Source organism: Muntiacus reevesi, chromosome 9 (genome assembly GCF_963930625.1).
Source record: "Muntiacus reevesi chromosome 9, mMunRee1.1, whole genome shotgun sequence".
Classification (NCBI taxonomy): Eukaryota; Metazoa; Chordata; class Mammalia; order Artiodactyla; family Cervidae; genus Muntiacus; species Muntiacus reevesi.
Window position 1 is genome coordinate 13,767,255 of NC_089257.1, and position 11,141 is coordinate 13,778,395.

The window sequence follows — 11,141 nt, forward strand, 5'->3', positions numbered from 1 at the left end:
GGCGGACTGCAGTCCATGGAGTCAGAGTCAGACATGACTGAGTGTCTCCCATTTAGAATAAATTACTTACTAAACCATTGAAGATTAATGTATATGCAATGAACACCTTAGGTATGCCTGTGGAGTCATTTGGGTTAATTCAAGTCCTTCTGAAGGTAGACGTAACTTTGATGGATTTGCAAAACTTGAGTCCTGGCCCCAATTTGGATCTCTTTCTTTTATTGGGGTTATTTCCTTTAAACTTGCACTGTGTCTATATCTCAAATTATTTTCCATCTCATTGGTTTATAATTGGTCTAAAATTTTCCATTCAAATTTGAATGTGCATGCTTTCTGACTTGACTACTTACCTATCACCAACTTAATTTTTGTTTGTATAGGATACTTTTCTATCCATTAGCTAAAGCACAAATCAGTCCCCCCAAAGCTATTTGGATATCTTTTACAAAAACAGTGCTCCACAAAACTCTGCCTGGGAAATTGTGTGCAAGATAGCTGTACAGCTGTGCCTGGAAGAATTTTAAATCCCTTCTTGGCTTTAGACATAGATAATAATTCATTTTGATAAGAGCCCAGATTACACTATAAAGGGTGCCCCTGGAATTGTGCAACACTTGGTACTAATTTTGGAATGAGTCCTGCCTTTATGTCCCTCTCATTTCTCAAAACTCATTCATTTCTCACTGGTCATCATCTCTCACAATAATAACTCTACCTTGACTACAGTACTAAAACTATTCATTTGAAAAAAACATATGTGGTTGTTAGGACTTATTGTTTATTTAAATATTGTGGTTGTTAGGACTTATTTTAATTATTTGGCCTATTGGTTATGTAATGTATATCTGAAGCTTTACAGAGAACCGTTCTACTGAAAACAGTAACTCAAAGTTTTTCCAGCCTCTGTGATTCTTTAAGGTGATTAACAATGCCCCTTTGAGGGCTTCCCTGGTGGTCCAGTGAAGAATCCACCTGTCATTGAAGGGGATACGGTTCAGTCTCTGATCTGGGAAGATCCCACATGCTGAGAAGCAACTAAACTTGTGAGCCACAACTGCAGAAGCCCACCACCATGACTGCTGAAGCCCTGACACCTAGAGCCCATGCTCTGAAATTAGAGAAGCAGCTGCGGTGAGAAGCCCGAGCACCTCAACTAGAGAGATGCCCTCGCTCACTGCTACCAGAGAAAGCCCGCGTGCTGCAACGAAGACTCAGTGTAGCAAAAAAGAAAAAAAACAAAAACCCTGAAAAAATAAAATTAAAAAGTAACTTAAAAAAAAAAAACAACATCCCTTGATTAGTAGTAATTTATAGAAGCAAAGAAGTTTCTAATTGAAGAGTTTAGTCATCATTTAATCAAATCTTGATGTTTTATGAAAGATGAACCATTAAAGATTCCAGAAAGCAAGGGGGTGAATAATATACTTAAAGTCACATATTTTAACTTCAGAATCATTATCCTTTCTATTAGTCACTCTTTTCTTAAGATATGAATAAATTTTATCTTCTCTACTCACAAAAATTATTACCCAAGGTTACTCTTTGGCTCCAGAGCGTCTTCATGGCATTTTCACCTCTGAGTTTCTGAGGGTGTAGATTAAAGGTTTAACAAGGGTGTTACCATGGTATAAAGCACAGCCGGCGCTTTATCAATAGGGAAGGTGATCATGGGCCGAAGGTACATAAACATACAGGCTACAAAGAACAGGACCCCTACGGCAACATGGGAAGCGCAAGTGGAGGGAGCTTTCTGCTGTTCTGCAGTGCTGCATGTTCTTAGGAGCAAAGGATGAGAACACAGGAGGGGATAAGAATGGAAAAGATGAGCATGCACATCAGCACCCTGTTGGCAGCAGCAAAAAGACCAAAGGCGTGAGTGGCGGTGCAGGAGAGTTCAGCAGAGGGAAAAGGTCGCAGATGAAATGGTCAGTGACGCTGGGGCCACAGAAGGACAACCAGACTCTGAAAATAATCTGAAGCAGAGCGTGAAGAAATCCTCCGGCCCAGGCCGTGGTCACCAGGACGCCACGCACTTGCCTGTTCACTGAGATGGTGTGCTGCACGGGCTTGCAGATGGCCACGTGGCGGTCACAGGCCCTCACCATGAGCAAGAGGATCTCAACTCCTCCAAAGAAGTGCTCTGCAAAGAGCTGAGTCATACACCCGCTGAAGGAGATGGCTTTCTTTTGAGCAAGTAAGGCAAGTATCATTTTGGGGGCCATGGTAGAAGAGCAGCAGCAGTCTCTGAAGGACAAGAAAGACAGGAAAAAATACATGGGGGAACCTGAGGCTCTGCTAGTGGCGACTGTCACAGTGAGAAAGCAGAGGAGGGTAAACAGAGCAAACAGGGGCTTCTGTACCTCCGGGCTCTGTGTCAGGCCAAGCAGGAGGAATTCTGTCACATTGTTCATTTGCTCCCAGAATCCAGTCTGGAGTTCAGATAACTGATTTCCCTGAGAATAGCACAGGGATCGCAATTGTGAGGATCAATTTAGACCAATCGCAGTAAGTTTTCTCAGAATTATTTTCTGTAAGAAAAACATTAGGCAGATAAACCCAAGACTAAAGTTGGGCCATATTATTATTGGCCACAAAATGAACACGTAACTGTCTTCTCTCTCTCTCACACACACCCCCACTCACCCACACATGCACATACACATTCGTGCACACAAATGCAGTTTTATCACTGTTGACATTCCAGTCATCTTCCTACAAGTGTACATTGATGGGTATTCCCCCAAGAATGCTCATGTATTTTCTCCTGTAGGAAAAGAGGAATAAGAAGAGGACCCTTACGAAGGAGCAGAGGCTTGAGTTCCTGAGAATTTTCCCCCTGTGTCCCTTCTCTAGTCACTTGTGCTGTTGGGGTGCTGCAGAATTTATTATTCTTACTTTTAACTTGTTTCAGGGTGAATATACAACATCAGGTAAACTTAACTCAAAATTAGGGATGATGTAATTACACCTCAGAAAAAACTGAACGGAATGAACGCTTAAGGCCCCAGTAAGGTATAGCTTCTTTACTTAAGGTATACTTCTTAACAAAGTATCACTGAGGGCGTCCCTGGTGGCTCAGGTGGTAAAGAATTCACCTGCAATGCAGGAGACCCTGGCTCAATCCCTTGCTAGGGAAGATCCCCTGGAGAAAGAAATGGCAACACACTCCAGTATTCCTGCCTGGAGAATCCCATGGATAGAGGAACCTGGGTGGGCTACAGTCCATGGGGGTCACAAAGAGTCGGACATGACTGAGCAACTTCACTTTTTGCACTTTCACTTTTGAGGTATAACTGGCAGTTATATTTGTGAATTTATATTACATTCAAATAAAACTTTCTAAGAATACCACCACACAAGAAGAAAAAAAATATTTTGAAGAGGATAAAATAGCATGATGTAATGCAATATCTTCAAAATCACTGCAGATGGTGATTGCAGCCATGAAATTAAAAGACGCTTACTCCTTAGAAGGAAAGTTATGACCAACCTACATAGCATATTAAAAAGCAGAGACATTACTTTTCCAACAAAGATCCATTTAGTTAAGGCTATGGTATTTCCAGTGGTCATGTGTGGATGTGAGAGTTGGACTGTGAAGAAAACTGAGTGCCAAAGAATTGATGCTTTTGAACTCTGGTGTTGGAGAAGACTTTTGAGAGTCCCTTGGACTGCAAGGAGGTCCAACCAGTCCATCCTAAAGGAGATCAGTCCTGGGTGTTCATTGGAAGGACTGATGCTGAAGCTGAAACTCCAGTACTTTGGCCACCTGATGCGAAGAGTTGATTCATTTGAAAAGACCCTGATGCTGGAAGGGATTGGGAGCAGGAGGAGAAGGGGATGACAGAGGATGAGATGGCTGGATGGCATCACCGACTCGATCGGCATGGGTTTGGGTAAACTCCGGGAATTGGTGATGGACAGGGAGGCCTGGCATGGTGCGATTCATGGGGTCGCAAAGAGTCGGACACGACTGAGCGACTGAACTGAACTGAACTGAATTGAACTTTACCTGAAACTGCTTTTTATTACTGAAGGACGTACATTATTGAAATCTAAAATACCCTGAATTATGTCAGATGATCATTCTAGTATGTCGGGAAATGAACAGAAGAGTTATTTTATCAAGTAGGAAATCAAATTTAAGAATGTGTGAATGAGGCAATCATTGCATGTATGAACAATGGCTGCTTTGCCTTCAAGCCCTATATTAGATCCTCCTGAAGAATATGTAAACCTCATGGCTGAAGGGGTCCCTCGCTATGATCAGTTATTGGAGGATGCCTAAAATCAGTATTATTTACAAATGGTGGCTCAAGAGTGAAAAGCCATCTCTCAATCTGGAAAGCAGCAGCATAGAAACCAATTCACTGAAGAGGAAAATGTAAATCTACTCAATGAATAAAATTAAGAGTGGTGCTCCTTGTGTTGCAGGAAGGGGGACCCCTTCCAGGGCCCGAAATTGGACTCTTGTCTAACACTCGGAAATGAATTGTCCAAGGAGACACATGTGCTGATAAAGCAAGAGATTTTATTGGGAAAGGGCACTCGGGTGGACAGCAGGAGGGTGAGGGAACCCAGGAGAACTGCTCTGCTGTGTGGCTCGCAGTCTTGGGTTTTATGGTGATGGGATTAGTTTCCGGGCGGTCTTTGGCCAATCATTCTAACTCAGAGTCTTTCCTGGTGGTGCAGGCATCACTCAGCCAAGATGGATGCTAGCGAGAGGGATTCTGGGAAGTGGACCGACACGTGGTGTCTCCTTTCGAGCTTTCCCGAACTCTTCCGGTTGGTGGTGGCTTATTTGTTCTGTATCCCTTGTCAGGATCTCCTGTCATAAAACAACTCATGCAGATGGTCACTACGGTGCCTGGCCAGGGTGGGTGGTTTCAGTCAGTGAGCTTCCCCTAACACTTGTGGAATGAGAAGTGGATTAATGGTAGTGACATAAGATGGACTGTACTGATTCTTACTAAGCATCCAGTGGATTCGTAATAGAGTCTGCAAAATGGGCCTTAGGTAACTGGAAGATAGGGGGAACCCTGCATTATATCAAATGGGGGGATCTGAGTGAAAATTAATTCAAATAATAGAAAGATAATTGTTGCTAAAAAGGGAGCCAATAAATAAATCATAATGTACCTGTTTTTTAGGTTAATACAGGTATAACTGGTAGGATTAATTTGATTTCAATGAAATCTGTGACAATACTGATATTGATGGTCAAACATGTTAGGAAATTGAATTTAAAATCTCCCCATGAGATTCATCCAATGAAAACTCATTTGTTAGAGGAGGAACTAGAGTTAGTTAACAATCAATGAATTGTTATATAATCAATATATTGATACCTTTAATAAAGTTTAAATTATAGTGGTGGCAGGATATAAAACAGTTATGAAACTCGTGCATCCTTATGAACAAGGGTGTGGTGAAATATTTGGTTAACTGAAATGCTTCTTTTAAAAATACCTGCACCTCATTTGATGATACCATGTATTAGCAGTTTGGCAGGTATCCATCTGTTTTTTTCTGTTCTATAAATGATATATGCAGGAGATGAATAATTATGAGTGATTTTAATTTAATGGCTTGACCAGGAGTCAGAGGATAGAATCTGTGGATTTCTGGGGCATGGTTTTTTGAAAAGTCTCAGAAATTTAATATAGCATTGGATATATTAAATACTATATTTAATATAGTATTGGAGGTCTTATCCAATATAATGTGCTAAGTTGCTTCAGTCATGTCCTACTCCTTGCAACCCTATGGACTGTAGGTCACCAGGCTCCTCTTTCCATGGGATTCTCCAGGCAGGAATACTGGAGTGACTTGCCATGCCCTCCTCCAGGAGATCTTCTTGACCCAGGGATCAAACCTGCGTCTCTTAGATAGATCTCCTGCATTGGAAGATGGGTTCTTTACCACTAGCACCATCTGGGAAGCCCATCCAATATAATACAACAGGAAAATAAAATGAAAGGCATAAAGATGGGAAAATAAAATATAAGACCATCATTATTCACAGATATCATAATTTTACATATAGACTCAAGGGCTCAGCTGAGCAGAAGAGAGAATTGAGTTGTCAGATGATAGAGGAGTGAATAAATTAATAATCCACAAATGAAGCAGCAGCCTTATCATTTGCTGACATAGTATAAGTGACAGGTTGAAACTTAAGTTAGTTAGTATCAACTTCCCCCTGTTCCTTTATCCCTCAAGAAACACTGTGCAGTGCATGGTTGCTGCTGAATGATAAGACTCCGGGATTCTTGGTCTCCGGAGGAGATGAATTCAATCCGGGGCCAGAGACGAGGCTGGATCGCTCAGAGCTTTTGTGTAATAAAGTTTTATTAAAGTATAAAGGAGATAGAGGAAGCTTCTGATACAGGCATCAGAAGGGGGCAGAAAGAGTACCCCCCTGCTAGTCTTCGGCTGGATGTTACTTGGTCACTAGCAGTCTGTTAATGAAAAGAAAGGATGTCTTAAAACTCAGAATGGCACCAGGTAATTCATCCCAGGCCATAAAACGATTGACTTGAATCTTGTAGAAGGGCAGATTACCACACAAATAGTTTTGCTTACATAGGTTAGGGGAACAATATCTGAGTATAACATATCGCTTTGTCAAGTGGGTTGAGTCATTTGGCGGAACCAACATGAAGACAGTCTGGGATACATTAGCAGAGCTTAAGACAAACATTTCCATAAGAAAAAATGTATTGGTTAACTCAAGGTTTGAGAATAGTTAGCTTCAGGTGAAACCAGGTGTCATGGCAACACAGCATTTTAAGAGAAACCTCCTTCTAAATTTGTATAGAGAAGGAAAAAAATATCGGTAGTTTGTTTCCTCCTGCCGCTTAAGAGAGATAAAAATGTCTGACACTTGCAGCCTCTTTCCTCCGTTTGGAGACCCCTGGCCTTCCTGCCTGTTACCGTCTCAGTAGTCAAGAGTTAGGTGGACTAGCACAGATATGGGAGTCATCTCATTGTTGAGGGAGTCCTGAATTACCAGTAATTTTATAAAATAGAAATGGTTTAGCACTCCAGTTAATAGGCAGAGATTGGCAGAATGGACAAAATCATGACTCATATATATTCTATCTACAAGGTTCATAATTCCAAGACACAAATAAGTAGAAAGTGAAAATGGCAAGAAATATATATTATGGAAATAGTAGCAAAAAGAGAGGTGAAAGAACAGACAATGCAAATATAGGACAAAATAAACTTTAGGCCATAAATTGTTGCTATAGACCAAGAAAGACATTTTATAACAGTTAAATAGTCAGTTACTCAAGATATAATAATCATGAACCTATATGTATCTCAACCTCCTCTGGTGACCTCAGTCAGTGAGTAGATTTTCTTAGGGATATTCCACCTGGATGAAACCCCATGGTTCCATCATTTAGAGTCCTTCGTGCCTCAGCTCTTGATACCCAAGGGCTTGCATGAAGAGTACTTTATCACATAGTTTTCCAGACCAAGAATACAGGCTGTCAAAGTTCAGGGGAAGAACCAATCAGGGGAAAATGTGTTGTTCATGGATGAATTCCCCCAGATACCTGCTTCTGGGCAAAACCTTAAAAAAAAAAAAAAAACAGAGATAATTAATTCCTGGGAGGATAAGGCCTTAGATAGAAAGGTTGGTTCTTTGATGTTCTCAGTGTCCTCTCTAAACACTGAGATTCATGGAGAAGATGTTTCCTCATCTTAAGAGAAGACTAAGAAGGGCGCATTGGTAACAGAAGTATTTGCATCTCTTCTTCTATGTCCATAGACTAGGTTCTGAAGGTCAGAAGGTTCCTCTTAGCACCTAAGACTTTGGGTTTCAAATTCAACATAGCGTTTTCTTTTCTTTTGACTTGATTTTCCAAGGCATTGGAGCATGCTGAATCCATTTAAATAAATTTGTGTCATCTTGACAGAAATGCTTCCTGTAGAATTGTCCAGGCAGTGGGGACTTGAGAAACACACATGATTTGATATTACAAGTAATGGTTATTTCGTATTTCTAAATACCTTGGGCATTCTTCTTAACCACAGGGAAGCCACAGTAAGTGAACTAGAATTGCTGTTTTTTTTTATAGAGTTTTTAATACTTCTGTTTTTTTTCCAAGGGATTTTTACAGTGAAAATCATTAAAGATTTATTCTCTGATATTTTATGGGGGGTTACTTTTAGATACCCTGGGATCTTTAGCAGAAATATTTGTTCTTCCTGTATATGGATTTATCTATGATTTATCCAGAATAGGGTTACAATCTGTGGATTCTGAAGACAGTTTTTAAGTCTGCATGGGACTGAGGGGAAGGTCAGCGTTTACATCATGTTTTTTGAAGGAATTTGTCAGCTCATATTGAATTCCAAATTGAGAATGTATAAATTTATAGCATTTACAAGGGAAAAAGTACCCTTTGCTGTGGTTGGGAATACACATTAAATCCCAAGTTCTGAGGCACTTTTTATTCTGATTATTTTCAAACTTTCTTGGATCTTCTAACTAGGCAAGATCTTATTTCTGCTGAAGTGGATGTGGTCCCTGCAATATAACTGAGATTTTGCATCCCTGACCTAAGACTTAGACCTTTCTCTTAGAAAGTCAAGGCACATATTGCTGAAGATAAGAGATGAAAGTTAATTTTCTTGGTCAGCTTAAGGTGATTTTTCTTTCCCCTTTGTATACACTAGACTTAAGTCATCTTATGGGAGGTAAGGTGTGGCGGGGTAATAAAATCACTGTGTTGGGCATTAAAAGACTTGGATTCTTATTGACCACTAATCAGCCGTGTTTCCTCTCTGGGCCTCAGCTTCCTTATTAGAAAAGAGCATACGAGTTGATAAAATGCAAGGACCTGGAAGAATTTTCTTTTAAACTTTTTATTTGTATTGGGGTATAGCCAATTAACAATGCTGTGGTAGCTTCAGGTGACTCAGCCGTACATATACACGTGTCCATTCTCCCCCAACTCCCCTCCCCTGCTGGGTGCCACGTAACATTGAGCAGAGTTCCAGGTGCTATACACTCCCATGTATTGATCCATTTTAAATCCAGCAGTGTGTACACGTCCACCCCAAACGCTCTAACTATCCTTTGGTACCGGAAGAATTCTAGGGCACAAAATTTCTGAACTTGTTAAATAGATCCTGAACTCATTTACATCTGACTATACATCACACAGCTTGCCAAAATAACTGCCATAGATTACACATGGTCATAGGTGGTGGCTTTGTCTGAACTCTGACATTGCTGATTCTAAGAAGTAAACTAGACCTATACTGGAGACCTAAATTCCAAAGAGCTAGAGGCAGACATCCTGATTTTTTAATACAGACTGCTCTATTTTATTTTTCTATCATGACTCGGGCAAGTTGTTTACCTTCTAACCACATTTCCTTATCTTTAAAGTAGATAATAGTTTACCAACCTCATAGGATTGTTGTGAAGGTGTTGTAAATGGAATAGTGAATGTAAAACTTAGTATAGTGTGAACACAGCAAAAACCCAACAACATTTAATGATTATTATAAGAATCATACGGTGAAAATTAATTTCTACATTCTATTAAGAATGAGAAAACAGCAGATTTATAGTAAAAGTTTGTATTTCATAATGTGTGAATATATGGAATTTAAACAAGTAATAAAGGTTTCTCCTTTTGGAAGGAAGTTTGTCTAAGTTCTTGCCTATCAACTGCAGTATGAATGCCTTTATGAGAGAAAAGAATTATTCTGTGAGATGAACACTTTATTTCTCATTTCTCCAAAAATATGTATTATAGAGGATTTGAATGTTAATAGGCATAGCTAAGGTACAGAGCTACAAGTACACAGCAAAGGTACGAAGGAAGAAAATGATCATGTGTTTGAGTCTGTCTGTTAACAGAGGATATTGAAGACATTGATAACATAGAACTATTTTTAACTTATGTCCTGATTACTTGAAGGTTTGCAAGAAGCTGAAACAATAAGTGAAATAATAAAAATGAATGAATCACATTTGAGATTTTCTATGTGATTTTGATCATGAAATCCAATCTTTGCTACAGGCCTTCAGGAAATTATAAAAATGTATTATTAGGTTCTTGGTTCTCCCAAGGGCCGTCTTCTCCAGGGAAGAAATGGCAATTAGAAGCAACTTGTTCCTCAGGTGTTCTTTTTCATGGAAGGATTCTCTGATGCCCTGACCTATCCAGAAGGGAGACCACTATCCTGGGGCTTGGAACTCTAAAGCTAGCTTCTCAATGAAGAGTTGATGGGATCATTTGTAAGAGGTTTCCTTTCCACATACCTCAATATTCAACTTGACCATGTGTAACTGGGAGAACTCATTTTACTCTTCACTGCTTTTTTTGCTTTAAGAATATATAAAGAGAATAATGGAGTCTGAGATACAGGAAAAAGTGAACATTAATAATGTCATTATTGATGTCCTATAAAACTTAGTTTTATATACTACCTTAAAGTTTAATTGAATAATATGTGTATTCCTCATCAAGTAAGTTGAAATAGACTTTGTAGTAAACTGATCAGTTTGGTTATTCAGAGGACTTATTGGCTACAAGTATAAATGGTATAAGTTAAATGCAGAGGACAATAATCTTTGCATGGTAGAGTAAAGATGGGATTTAGGGTAGTTATGAGACCCATGGGGCAGTCAGGGCAGCCTCACGCCTCACAGTAATTTTCTCAAGGCAGTGAGCACCCAATCCTGCCCCTACTCTATGTCTAGCTGGTGAATTGATAACAATTTTGAGTATATTAGAGCAGTTACTTTAATTATATTCAGATATTTCTTGGGGTCCCATGATGTGTCAAAATACAATTCCCTATGTCTGTTTTCTCATGCATATTCCAGTCAATTTAAAACCACATAGTTTCAGCTTTAGAACTCCAAGACAAAACATGAAGGTTATATTTAATTTCTAATCATAGAATTAGTTATGTAAGCTGTAGAAATTTGGAAAATATTGAAAAACATGGGAAATAAAATATAAACCATAATCTCACATTCAGGAGCAGATGTCCTCAATGTATTAAATTATTTTTCTTACCAATCTTCTATGCATATGTTTTAACATAGATTAGAAAAGTTTATAACATTTTCTAAGTGAAATTGTTGAATTTGAACTTTATTT

General features: G+C 39.3%; 1 pseudogene; it reads right to left on the reverse strand.

Annotated features, from left to right (window-relative positions):
- Window positions 1-1,509: 1,509 nt before the first annotated feature.
- LOC136175703 (olfactory receptor 4C5-like) lies at window positions 1,510-2,491 on the reverse strand (annotated as a pseudogene).
- Window positions 2,492-11,141: the final 8,650 nt, after the last annotated feature.